General features: G+C 35.0%; 1 non-coding gene across 1 annotated transcript; it reads left to right on the top strand.

Annotated features, from left to right (window-relative positions):
• The first annotated feature begins 4,622 nt into the window (after positions 1 to 4,622).
• Positions 4,623 to 4,690, top strand: LOC113191665 (small nucleolar RNA SNORD56). Its single transcript, XR_003301921.2, has one exon. It is a non-coding gene; the product is annotated as a small nucleolar RNA SNORD56 (small nucleolar RNA).
• Positions 4,691 to 14,148: the final 9,458 nt, after the last annotated feature.

The raw sequence follows: 14,148 nt of genomic DNA on the forward strand, positions 1-14,148 counted from the left end.
AAAAAGCTGGATAAATTGAAAATCAATGACTTTTCTTGGAACCATCAGGAAATTGAAGCTTCAGGGTAAAATGCTGTCCTAAATTCTTCAAAGATCATTTCATTCAAAGAGATACAGTTCACTTCTACTTACCTGAAACAGAAGCTTCTGAAGCCATAAAATCTTAGGAACACTCAAGAGTAATTATAACAAATTGCTGGAAGCTGAATGTGGACCAATATAAGAGGAGAAAAAACTCATGGGGTCAGATTCTTAAGTGTACCCACATGCATTTCTGGGATTTACTTTCAAGAACCTGGCCAGGTTCTCATAGTGAAAATCTGAGGAAGATCCTCTCCTAGATCTGATGGGAAAATGGGAAGAGTAATTATTATGATCACCCCAGAATGACAAAGGCCTACTTTCCAAAGAAGACTTTCCCTAAGTCTTATTCTAGTAGATGAAGGGCAATCCTCTTTCTCCAGATTTCTCTAGCTTTCCAGTTCCACATAAGGGGGAAATGAAAAAGCTATTGCACTGAAGAAACACTTATAAAAGTAACAGTTCACAAACACAGGCCCCCAAATCCCAAGACCAAATTCAGTAATAAAAGTATTGAATACTTCCCTTTCCCCACACATTTCTACCACATCTGCAGGGCTCCAATGTAATAATAGTGTGTTACAGCTGAAAAAGCTATAAGAAAGATTTTTTTCCCCCTGAGGAGAAGTACTTAACAAAGTCCAAAGTCAAGAAGAGAAACAAAATCAAGAAAGAATTTGAAGCCTCTGGTACCAGTGAATATTAAATCTAGCCCAACTCTTGGACAAATAACATAAATCTTTCTAGTAGGGACCTCTTTGCTTACTTATCTATTTGCCTATCTACATTTGAACAAAAAATTGCCAAGTATGCCAAGAGGAAAAACAAAACAATCAATCAAACAACAACAACAACAACAATACTGTCTGAAGAGAACAATCATCAGACTCAAACTCAGATGTGACACAAATGTTGAAATGATCAGAGATTTTTGTAGTAACAATTATGATTAATATGTTAAGAGCATTAATTGAAAAAGTAAGCAACATACAATAAATAGATGCATAATGTAAGCAGATTGATGAAAGTTCTAAGAATCAAAAGAATGCAATCAAAATGAACAGCCCTCTAGAAGAAATGAATAATGTTTTTAATGAGCTCATTAGTAGACACAACACAGTTAAAAAAAAACAATCAGTGATCTTGAAGATGGGTCAGTAGCAACTTCCCATACTGAAAAGTGAAGAGAAAAAAAATGGAAAATAAACAAAACCAACAACAGCAAAACCCAAAACATCTAAGAACTGTAAAGAGCATTTAAAAAGATAAAACGCATAGAGATCTGAGATCATTGGAATTGGAATTGGAATACAAGATGTATCAAAAACCAAAATAAAACCAGAATGGAGCAGAAGAAGCCATTGAAATAATATAGCCAAGAACTTTCCAAAATTTTGACAGACTCCAAACCACAGATCCGAAGATTAGAGAATTCTAAGCAAGATGAATACCCAAAACATAACAAAACATCTAGTCATATCATATACTCAAACTGAGAAAAACAAACACAAGAAGAGAAAATCATGAAAATAGCTCTTGAATGGAATAAGAATTTCAGTGGACTTCTCATAAGAAATTATTCAAGCAAGAAGAAAGTAGGAAAAAAATTAAGTGTTGAAATTATCCTTCAACAGTGATGGAGAAATAAAGACTTTCTCAGACAAATAAAAACTAAGAGATTTCATCATCAGCAGACATGCCCTGTACTGAATGTTAAATATGAAAAAATTCTGAGAAGCAACATTAAAAACCTCATTTTGGGATGATATCATTTTGCTAAATAGCCCTTATTCAGACACATGGAAACTTTTTTCTAATTGGGTATTTATTATTTCATTAAACCCATTCCTCTCCATTATTCCCTCAGAAATTTAATGGAACCTTGAGTATGTATAATGTAAGAGTATGCTTGTGGAATACTGGATACACTAATTCAAAAGGCAATATTTTTTTTGCTAAAGAACAAATGGATGTTATTCGATCATGAATAGATTTTTGTGAACTCTCACTGGATCCACTTCCAGGTGTTCATAAATTATCTCTTTAAATCCATTCCAGAACCTTTCCCAAATTTATCTAAAGCTCAGCAATCTGGAATGTCAGAAAAGAGCCACTTTTTCCTTCTTTTGCAATGTGAATCTGCATTTGCATTTCCCTACCTTCCCTTTTTCCTTTATCCTTCAAATTTTTTCACACACCACTGTCTTCATTTGCACTTCATATCATACTGGGGGGTTAATGCCCATAAAGTGGGAAACCTGAACTCATTTCTAGCAGTAGCATTATCTCTTATAACATTTTATCCCACCCTCAACTCTATTTCTCCTTATCAATGTTCACTCCACACCGTTTAGTGTAGAAGTCAGTCTCTTTCACAGAAAATACGAAGCAACATAGATATGAATGTGTTCTACTCCTTATATTATCCATCAGCATTAATCCAAAACCATAGCACGGGGACTATTCCTTCAATGATCCTACTTTTGTCCTAAAACAAACTAAGATCTCTTGATTATGCTTATTGAGTAAGGTCCAACCCATATTGGACCTTACTCTTCTAACTATGGTCTTTAGATCTTTGCTTCCCCCTTTATTGTCACCTTATATTTTTTCATTAAGAAAACTTGTTTCCATTGCTGTGATTCTGAGATCATTGGACAGTCCAGTACAGTTTCTATATAGCTGACCAGGGTCAAATCTCTTTCTTCTCTATACCTTTATTTCCCTGTATGCAAAACCAGATGAATAAAATTCATTTGTCAAAATAGATTACTCTTGAAATAAATCCTTAGGAAAGTTTAAATATTTCTCTAATTAATAAAATGCCTATCGTCAGTTACTAATATAAGGAAATATGAACTTCTTATATCTTGATAAAAATACTTTGTAACTTTTAATATTACTTTTCTGAGATATTTAACAATAAAGAAACTTGAAATAATAGTTGTATATTGCATGAGACAGTGATATATAACAGTAATATAATGAGTGTATAGGAAAAAGGGGATTTTGATAATCAAAAATCTGGGTTTGTGTGTCTAACATTGACTAAACACAGGGGTTGTTTTAATTTCTTTGTGCCTTTGTTTCCTCATCTTTAAAATTAGGTTAATAAATAAATATGGTGTTACTCTTGTAAGACTGAATAAAGATACATACATGAATTTGAACTTGCAAGCCAGAAGAGTGAATTTCAAGTGTGAAATATGATTTTAGATGACTATTGAACATCCATTAAATTTTGTATAAGGAAATGCACTTCAATATTCTTTTAACCCTTATAATTATGTAAAGAAGAAAAATCTCTATTTGGTACTAGTATGTTTTGATCCCTTTATAGCTCTATTTATTCTCTCTTTTAAGTATGAGAGAGTAGACCACAGGTTTCCCTTTGGCATGCAATAGTACATTTCTAGAATTTAACTACATTATTTTGTTTAATCATACTTATTTTACTATTACCTTGTATTATAGCAGGTAATGTTTGTTTGCAAGCTTCCTTTTTTCAAAATAAATTTATTAAATAGAAATCTGATTTGTGTCAATCCAGTACAGATAATGTGAGGTTTGGCAAAAATAATATAGTTAGTATACAACAAATTGTGGTAACACTCAATAGTATAATGTACACATTTTCAAACGAATTAAACTGGTATTTTCTATGAAGTTATCTTTTACTAATTATTATTAAGAAAAAATAAGTCTGAAAAATTGTTTGTACAGGTTCCTAAACTTGCTTCCCAAGCTTTGTGCACGGAATTTTTAAAAATTTTATTAGTTAATAAAATATGAAACTCGCATTTTATATCTAACTTTTATCTCTTTTAAGTTAGGGATAAACTTATTCTTATCTCATAGGTCCTACAGCAACTATCAGAGTTCTGAATAAATAAGTGTTGTTAAGAAAATATTTACATGATGAATTGACATTTAGGTGTGTCAGGAAAGTTTGTATCTAATAATGTCTCTCCAGTTCCTCTCCAAACACTTCCAGGTGTCAACACTCAGGAAAATTCCACTCCTAATTCTAGCTCTTGACTGAAATTATAGCTCAAATAATAGAGAGACCAATCTGACTCTCAGAATCCTTAGCTCTTTGTCATTTCCATAATTGTAAGCAGGCTGTGTGATATCCAAGTCTCCATCAAGGAATACACCTTTCTTCATGGTTTATACACACTAAACTTCTCCATGACACTACAGTGTCTTCTTTATCCCATCCCAGATGAGACCTTGCTCCCCATTACCATGGCAATGCATGTCTTATAAAAAGAGAATTTATCAACAGTCATAAGTGAGAACTTTTGACATTTCTGTTCACAGACCTCATTCCTATCCATGTCCTCTATTTGTGGATGACTGAAGTTTTAATGTGAAACTTAAATCCTATATAACCAACAGGAAACCACTTACATTCTAATGTAACCACTTACATTCAAATCACAAAGAATTTCTCAGTGTCTTAAGCTAAATAAAAAGAACCCAAAATATTTCTTGGAACCTCATCCTTCTGGAAGAAGCATTATTTACCATTAAAATATATAAAAGGAATATCATTTTTGTCAACAGCAGTTCACCTAGTAAGTGTTGATGCTTTGGGTCTGAGTGAAAAAATAAAAATAAAATAAAGAAAGAAATGAAAATCAAAAGCTAAAGAGGAAATCAAGCCAACATTAGATTTAAAACCCTGGGTCCTTAAAGCTGTTAGTAGAGACCACACCAATTCCATTTGATTGTTTCTTCTCTTTTTTTTTTTGTATTTTATTTTTATTTTTATTTTTTTTATTGTTGGTAGTTCAAAACATTACACCGTTCTTAATATATCATATTTCACAGTTTGATTCAAGTGGGTTATGAACTCCCATTTTTACCCCATATACAGATTACTGTATCACATCAGTTACACTTCCATTGATTTACATATTGCCATTCTAGTGTCTGATGTATTCAGCTGTCTATCCTATTCTTTACTATCCCCCCTCCCCTCCCCTCCCCTCCCCTCCCCTCTTCTCTCTCTACCCCCTCTACTGTAAATCATTTCTTCCTCTTGTATTATTCTTCTCTTACCCCTCCTTTCCTCTTATATGTAATTTTGTATAACCCTGAGGATCAACTTCCATTTTCATGCAATTTCCCTTCTCTCTCCCTTTCCCTCCCACCTCTCATCCCTGTTTGATGTTAGGGCCTAATTCAACATGATGAAGATTTGTGCCTACTTTTTCTTCTATTGGGTGATATTGTCAAAATGACCATACTACCAAAAACACTATACAGATTTAATGCAATTCAAATCAAAATCCCAATGACATTTCTCATAGAAATATAAAAAGCAGTCTTGAAATTCATCTGGAAAAATAAGAGACCCAGAATAGCTAAAGAAATCCTTAGCAAGAAGAGTGAAGCAGGTGGCATCACTGTACTAGAACTTTAAACTATATATACAGACCAGATCGGGCGCGTTCAGGGTGAAATATTTTATACAAAATGACATATAAGAGGAAAGGAGGGGTAAGACAAGATAATTCAAATGGAAGAAGTGATTTACAGTAGAAGGGGTAGAGAGAGAAAAGGGGAGGGGAGGGGAGGGGAGGGGAGGGGGGATAGTAGAGAATAGGACAGACAGCAGAATACATCAGACACTAGAAAGGCAATATGTCAATCAATGGAAGGGTAACTGATGTGATACAGCAATCTGTATACGGGATAAAATTGGGAGTTCATAACTCATTTGAATCAAACTGTGAAATATGATGTATGAGGAACTATGTAATGTTTTGAACGACCAACAATAAAAAAAAAAAAAGTTGGGGTAAAGATTTATAACCTGTAGTCATTACTACAATTAACTGTGTTTATGCAAATAAACTATTAAAACATCCTGATTAAACATAAAAAAAATAAAAATAAAAAAATAAACTATATATACAGAGCAATAGTAACAAAAACAGCATGGTATTGGCACCAAAATAGACTTGTAGACCAGTGGTACAGAATAGAGGACACAGAAATAAACCCACATAATTAGAGTTATCTTATATTAGACAAAGTTGCCAAAAACATGCATTGGAGAAAAGATAGCCTATTCAACAAATGGTGCTGGGAAAACTGGAAATACATTTGCAACAAAATGAAATTAAGCTCCTATTTCTAAACATGCACAAAACTCAACTCATAGTGGATCAAGGACCTAGGAACACAAATCTCTTGAGTCACATAAGACTAAATTTATCTGACTAACTATTTAATTTTCATGGCACAACACAGGAAGAAAAACTCCTGGGAATAGGTACAAAAGGAAAACAGATCAGGGGGGCATATCTAAGAAAATGAGGACAATATGGAAAAGCGGAAAAGCCTATATCTTATAGATCAATTTAGGATTAGATGGAGGTGTTCAAAATTAATTCTGTCTCCTCCAAAATTTGCCAGTATAATTGAGAGAGAGAGAGAGAGAGAGAGAGAGAGAGAGAGAGAGAGAGAGAGAGAGACCAGTTATTTGTCAAAATAGTGTAATTTATGGTATGAAAGTATGGGTCTAATGCAGTTTCTTTCCTTAAGATTAAAATCATAAAGGATACTTGGAGGCACACAGGATAGGAATACAGATTTCCCATTTATGATTCAATAGGATTGAGCTCACTTTATTCCCTATACTGCTTATGAGTAATGTGTACCTATATAGAACTCCACAGCAGTGATACCCAGGGCAGGGACTACAAAGGAGAGGAAAGTGTGAAATCGCAGTTATTTCAAAAGTTCTTCTGATAGACATGAGCTCCATCTGTAGATTTTTCTCTAGACTAATTATTTCAGGGAGAAAACAATGAGAAAATAAAATGGATTCTGGCACTCCAAATGATTGTGTGTGTATGTGTGTGTGTGTGTGTGTGTGTGTGTGTGTTTAATGTGATGTCTTGACCACATTTTCGCATCCCAGTTGTTTCCTGCCTTCCCCATCTTGCTCATTTCCGGGTTACTGCATGTCACAGCTGAATGGGGCAACTGGGACTCTGTTCTGGGACTTTCCCAGACACCTGGGCAAGAGACACAAGGATGCTATGCTATTTTTGTATGAACACAGGGCTCCCTGAAACAGAGAAGAAGTATTTTCATGCATTTTTATAATTCTTTCTATTTCTACCAAAGACAAAATAGGAAGAGCCAAAAAAAAAAAAAAAGGAAAAATAAAACCTGAAAAAGTTTTGAAAATATCAATCAAGAGCACTTTGACTGAGAGATAGGATTGAGACAATCAAAAGAAAGTCCAAAAAGCCCTAGATCCAAGTTGATACTCTCAAAAGAGTGGGAAAGGGTTAGAGAGGAGAATGACACGTGATACAGGGCAAAGGAGGCAAGGTCCATGTGACTGGCAAGAATCCTTAAGAAACAGCTGTTGACCTGAAGCAAACCCAGCTTCCAATGTGGAATTCCAATTCAATATAGAATAGAAGAGTAAAATAATCCTAAATAAAAATACATGTTGTAGTCAAGAAGGTGGCACACACCTATAATCCCAGGAACTCAGGAGGGCAAGGCAGGATCACAAGTTCAAAGCCAGCCTCAGCAACTTAGCAAGGCCCTAAGCAGTTTAACAAGACCCTGTCACACACACACACACACACACAAAAAAAAAAAAAAACAGGTTGAGGATGTGGCTTAGTAGTTAAGCACACCTGGGTTCAATCCCCCATATCAAAATAAGGGTGGGGGCCATACTCTAATATTTTAAAGTATTAAAAAAATCAGTATTCATTGAAAAAATAAAGTATTCATTTAAAAAAATAAACATGAATGTTTTGGTGGGCATAAATAACTAAGTATAACAAGGTATCAAGGTAAAATAGTAAATATTGTAAACTAAAAACTTAAGAAAGAATAAGAACAAGAAGCAGCACTATTTGAGTCTTTTCTATGAGAGGGAATTCAAATATAGCATCTCCTTTAATATTCATGAACTTCATGAGACTGGTATTATTATTCCCACCTTATAGATTACAAGGCCATGATTCAGGAAGATTCATAACATACCTGAAGTCACAAAGACATTTGTGTTCTTGCAAGATTTAGTAGTTGTTCTACAAAAAGAGTGCCATTATGAATAATCTTCTAGGGATTAGACTTTGAGGGTCATGCAGATAAATCTTTTAATTCTTATTTAACCCAGAAGTCTTCAAGAAGATGTGTGCTATTACCAACTTTGTAAGCACAGGAAGGTTCCACAGAACACAGATTGGAAAAGACAGCAAATGGCTATAATTACTTAGAGCTAAGTCACTAAGACTAAATTTAATAGCTATAAATTTAAATCTGGCATGGATATTTTAAAAGTGCCATTATGCAAGAACAAAGCTCAGGCCAAGTGTGCCTTTTAAAGTGCTCTAGAGGAAGACTCTTATGAGTCAAAAAATGGTGACAAAGCTGAAAGTTAATGAAATCTTAGGCTACACTCAGAGAGGTGCACTGCCTGCAACAAGGGAGGTTAAGATGTACATCAAAGTGTTAAATTGGTACATTAAAGGAGGTCCAGACATTAGCAATGAAGTTGACAAGTTGACACATCCTGGTTCTTTGTCATATGACATTACTAGAGAACTTGGGAAACTTGGGAACATTTTAATTGGTGTAAATATATGGCTAGCAGTTTAAGTTTGCTTTGATATAGTAGTGATGTGTCCTCCAAAAGCTCATGTGTGAGACAATGCAAGAAAGTTTAGAGATGAAATGATTGGGTTATGAGAGCTGTAACCTAATCCCCTGATAGGAATTAACTGGGTGATAAATGTAGGTAGGTAGGGCATGGCCAGAGGATGTGGTTTTGCTGAGACCTCTGAAACTGTGAGCCCCCAAACAAACTTTTCCTCCTCTAATTGTTCTTGTCAGGTCTTTTGTTCACAATGTTGAAAAGCTGATTAAAACAACTTAGTTGGTGTTTTCCTGGAGTACTAGATTATGGCTAAAAAATTATAATTCTAAAAAAAGAGGTTTAGATTTTCCATAAATAAAATGTTTCAACAAAATTTTCAGAAGAAAATGGGCTGATGAAAAATTAGTGAAAATCCAAACAGTCTTTTTAGATCATGTCCTAGAAGTTGCCAAGAACAGAGGCAATTTTAATGACCTCATTTAATAGGAGTTGACTCTGTAAATTGATTAGTGAGAAAGGGAGTCTCAAAAAAGTTTCATCTCAGCAAAAGAAACAATCTGTGAGGCGAACAGAGAGCCTACATCCTGGGAGCAAATTTTTATCCCACACACAACAGATAAAGCATAATCTCTAGGGTATATAAAGAACTCAAAAAGCTAAGCACCAGAAAAATAAATAGCCCAATCAAAAAATGGGCCAAGGACCTGAACAGATACTTCTCAGAAGAGGACATACAATCAATCAACAAATATATGAAAAAATGCTTATCATCTCTAGCAATCATGGAAATGCAAATCAAAACCACTCTAAGATATCATCTCACTCCAGTCAGAATGGTAGCTGTTATGAAGACAAACAACAATAAGTTTGGCAAGGATGTGGGGAAAAAGGTACACTCATACACTGCTGGTGGGACTGCAAATTGGTGCAGCCAAATTGGAAATCAGTATGGAGATTCCTTGGAAATATGGGAATGGAACCACCATTTGACCCAGCTATCCCTCTCCTCAGACTATACCCAAACTTCTTAAAAGCAGCATACTACAGGGATACAGCCACATCAACGTTTATAGCAGCACAATTCACAATAGCAAAACTGTGGAGCCAAACTAGAGGCCCTTCAGTGGGTGAATGGATAAAAAAAGTGGCATACATACACAATGAAATTTTACTCAGCAATAAAAGAGAATAAAATCATGGCATTTGCAGGTAAATGGATGGCATTAGAGAAGATAATGCTAAGTGAAGTTAGCCAATCCCAGAAAAACAAATGCCCAGTGTTTTCTCTGATATAAGGAGGCTGACTCATAGTGGGGTAGGGAGGGGGAGCATGGGAGGAATAGACAAATTCTAGATAGGGCAGAGGGGTGGGAGGGAAAGGGAGGGGGCAGGGGATTAGCAAGGATGGTGGAATGTGATGGACATCATTATCCAAAGTACATGTATGAATTGGTGTGAACATACTTTATATACAGAGATATGAAAAATTGTGATATATATGTGTAATAAGAATTGTAATGCAAAAATAAATAAATAAAAACAAAGTACATGTATAAAGATATGACCAAAAAAATCTCACATCCATGCTTAAAGAGGAACTTAAGTTCGACTTCATGAAGCCCATAATTCACCAGCGTTTTTGATCATCAAATAACTGGCTTTGTTGACTCAGCAGCATCAACCATGCTCTGCTCTGCTCTGATTTACCTGCCTAACACCCAGCTAACTTCTTTCCTTCCCATGCCTTCTTCGACTCATGGTTTCTTAGATTTCAAGGCTTTTCCTGCTGCATAACTTCTCCTCTTGAGCTTTTTCCTCTGTTGTTTGTCTCTGATACTTTTCACTGTCTGATGATTTGGTCCACAACTTACTTCAAAACCCATTGTCGATGATCCCACTGAATGAGCCTGTTGACATCTAGTGAAGTTCCTCACTGTTGCTCTCTCTCACCATGCCATCTTCTGTATTGCCTTCTCCAAATGGCTGCCTTTTGGACAGCCACAGGACAGCCATAACCCGTCTTTAACCTAGCCATAACCCACTTAGCTGTGACCAGGATGATGGGGTAACTTGTCGGCAAACCCTACCAATCTGCAAGAGTGCTTAAAGGAGACATAAATGGCAGATCCTCAAATGGTCTATCCAGTACCATCATCTCAGAGGAATACTTTAGACATTGTTTTGTTTTGTACTAAAGATTAAATAAGGTCTCCTCTAGAGTTCCTTGCAAGACTAATATCCCATTATATTAGTGTATAACTTGAACATTATTTTTTGTTTATATTGATAAACTGAATCTTGGATCTTGTGAAAATAATGTCTACTAGCTCCATGTTTAATACATAGTATAATTGAACTAATAACTAATATTATTTCTTTCAGCACATGATTTTAATCCAGATCATTTATCAATAAGTAAGGTAAAAGAGAAAATTTTAAAAAAGATGTAAATATACCCAGACATAAGAATGTCTTTGACACATTTCACACTGGGTTTTATTTGTTTAATTTAAGCAAATATCTTTATCTCTCTCAGACTCAGTTTTACCATTTGAAAAATGGGGAGTATCACCTGACTTTCAAGTTCTGTGAATTCAATTTTATAAGTGCAGCAATTCTTTATGAATTGATAATTCTTTATTAATTGATAAATTGCTGAAACACTTAACCACTAACACAAAAAGGATTAAAATCACAGGATTTTGTGTCCATCGATAATGCCCAGTTAGCAAAACAGATATTTTTCCAGCCATCATAGATAATCTGTTTGGCACACAGAAGAAAATTTTGCATTTAGAATTTTCAAGGGGGGTAGAAAAATTTAGGTATTTTCATAGATGACTGACTTACCACCAGGTAGCGTTTTTGCCTTATTTCTCATCTTTCCCTCCCCCCCCAAGTTCTACCATCTGATTTCCCTTAATGTTTTATAAGCATAGAACCATCAATTATTTTATATTTCATATTAAGCTCTGCAAGCCAAATTGAGTTACAACATAGACAATAAATCCTAAGGAGATACCCAGGAGACTGCCATGACACGTTTTTTTTGTTCTCTGGCATACGCAGAGGTAATAATTAAGAATCACATGATATATCACTCTAAAAATAGATTTCCTGTGTGGTTTTTGTCATAGACACATCTAAGGGGTTGTTTTTTTTTTCTTACTGTTTATTTTAATGTACTACACATTTAGGCTCTGGGAATCATTTCACTGAGTAGCTGAGAAGCTGCAGTATATTTTTGGTGACTAAAATGACATATGGATGGGTTATTTAAATATCTTTATGTTTATAACAATAAATTTGCTTGAGACAAATCTTTGTGTTATAGCTAACTCATAAAGTCCTCATGAGCTAAGCAGGAGATGCCATACATATATTTTTTCCTCAATTCACAACAATCCATTCACTAAGCAAGCATTTAGCTACTCATTCACTCAGCAAACATTTATTGAGCATCTACAAAGTGCCAGGAACTGTCCCCAGGACTGAGGATACTGAAGTCAAGAAAACAGATGAGTATCCTGCTCTTGCAATTCGGTTTTAGGAAGGTAGAAAGTGGACAAGGAAATAAGTCAATAGATAATTCTAGTTTAGAGATAAGTATTATAAAGAAAAAAAAACTGGGAAATAGTATAAGGACAGACAACAGAGATGGGTAGCAGGAAGAGATTATTTAAATGACCTAATTTAAACCACCTCTTCTTACCGGTTCTTTGAGAAGTGAAGAATTGAATGATGAGAAGCATGGCAATCAAACAGTGGAAGGAAGAATGGTTAGAGCAGAAGGAACCACAATGGTAAGCATGTCACATTTAGGGAAGAGAGGACTGTGTGGCTGCACAGAAGTCAGAGTGTGGTTAAGAGATACAGTCAGTCTGGTAGGCAAGAGCCAGTTCTGGCAAGGTCCTGTGCACCATGATAAGGAGTTTGGATCTAATCCAAGTTCAACAGGAAGAAATTGAACAGTTCTAAGCAATGGAGTGATATGATCTAATTTATATTTTTAGAAGTTTAATCTGATTATGCACAGGTGGAAAAAGAATGGAAGAAGAGAAATAATCTAGGCACTTGAAGCCTTCAGTAGCATAGGCAAAAATAAAGCTAATAGCTTGTATCACTGTTGCAGGCAGACAGAAGCAGAAAATGTGGCTGTAAGAGGTGGTCAGATTTAGGATACATTTTGGAGGTAAAATTACCTTTCTAAAAAAAATGATAGGATGTGAAATAAAGAAGAATCAAAACAGCAATTACTCTATGCATTTTATGCTAGTTTCTGCATTGCATAGTAAGAGTTCAAATTTGGTTTGAGAAGTAAAGCATTAATAATGTCTCCTTAAGCCCCACCAACAAATTACCTAATCTCAATAAAACTTAGTCCACTGTAGATGTGACAATGCAAAGCAAGAACAAAATGCCTCAAAAATATGAAAAGGCAAAAAAGTATGAAAACTAAAGGGGGAAATGCCTGAAGCCTGCCTGCAAAAATGCATAGCTCCTTTCTAATCATCAGCTCCTCTGTACTTTTGAACTGAGGAAATTTTGAACTGAGTGAGTTCAAAAGGTGGCCAAGACTGATGAAGTGTCTTTGTTAACATAAAAATTTAAACTGTGTCTCTCAAGAGAAGCATATTTAGAAGCTTGCTGAAGAGCTACTCAGTGGGGGGAAAAATGAACCTAATCTTTTGGTTCAATAAGTAAGTTCTCTCAGTGAAAGGAGTCTAGGAAGCCAACTTCTATAAAGTGCTGAAAGAAAAACTCGACAGAGAATTGGGACTCTGAACCCTTACATTTTAGGCCTCTTTCCCTCTGTTTTTTTTTTTTTTTCATACCCTTTGTTGGCTAATTGAGGAACCATTTATTAGCCTGTGGGGCTGTGCCAAGGTCTGAACTCTTTATGAGGAGAATCTGAAATAATCACATGTGTGTCAAAGCTTTGGAATTATGGAAGTGATCAGTAACAACAGAAAAATTCCACAATGTGTGTTTGTAAAACAGGGATAATTCCAAGGAATTGTTGAACTTAGGGGAAAAATACCACAAGATCTCAGATAAGTCCTTGAAATATAAATATAGCTGTCCAAAGTTTCCCATGGAAATCTTCTGCCTTGAAGTTCATGGTCCTTGGTAGTTTATTAAACCTAGTTTTTAATAGGCTTATAAATGACACAAGGGAATTTCAGTATGGATATCATGAAAGCAGACTTGTGTTGTAGAACATTTCCTAAATCTTTACTTCTGTAAGTCTCAGTGTATTTGTAAACATTCAGTTTTACCAACTCAATCTATCTGGGAAATATTCATCTCCATTTAGCCACAACATAAAGAGTAGAAGAAATTTAAAGGGTCCAAGTTTTATAGTTTATCAACTCATTTAAAACAATTACAAAAGATATTTTGTCAATATGAATAAATTAAAG

The sequence above is a fragment of the Urocitellus parryii genome, chromosome 1, assembly GCF_045843805.1.
Source record: "Urocitellus parryii isolate mUroPar1 chromosome 1, mUroPar1.hap1, whole genome shotgun sequence".
In the NCBI taxonomy this organism is placed as follows: domain Eukaryota; kingdom Metazoa; phylum Chordata; class Mammalia; order Rodentia; family Sciuridae; genus Urocitellus; species Urocitellus parryii.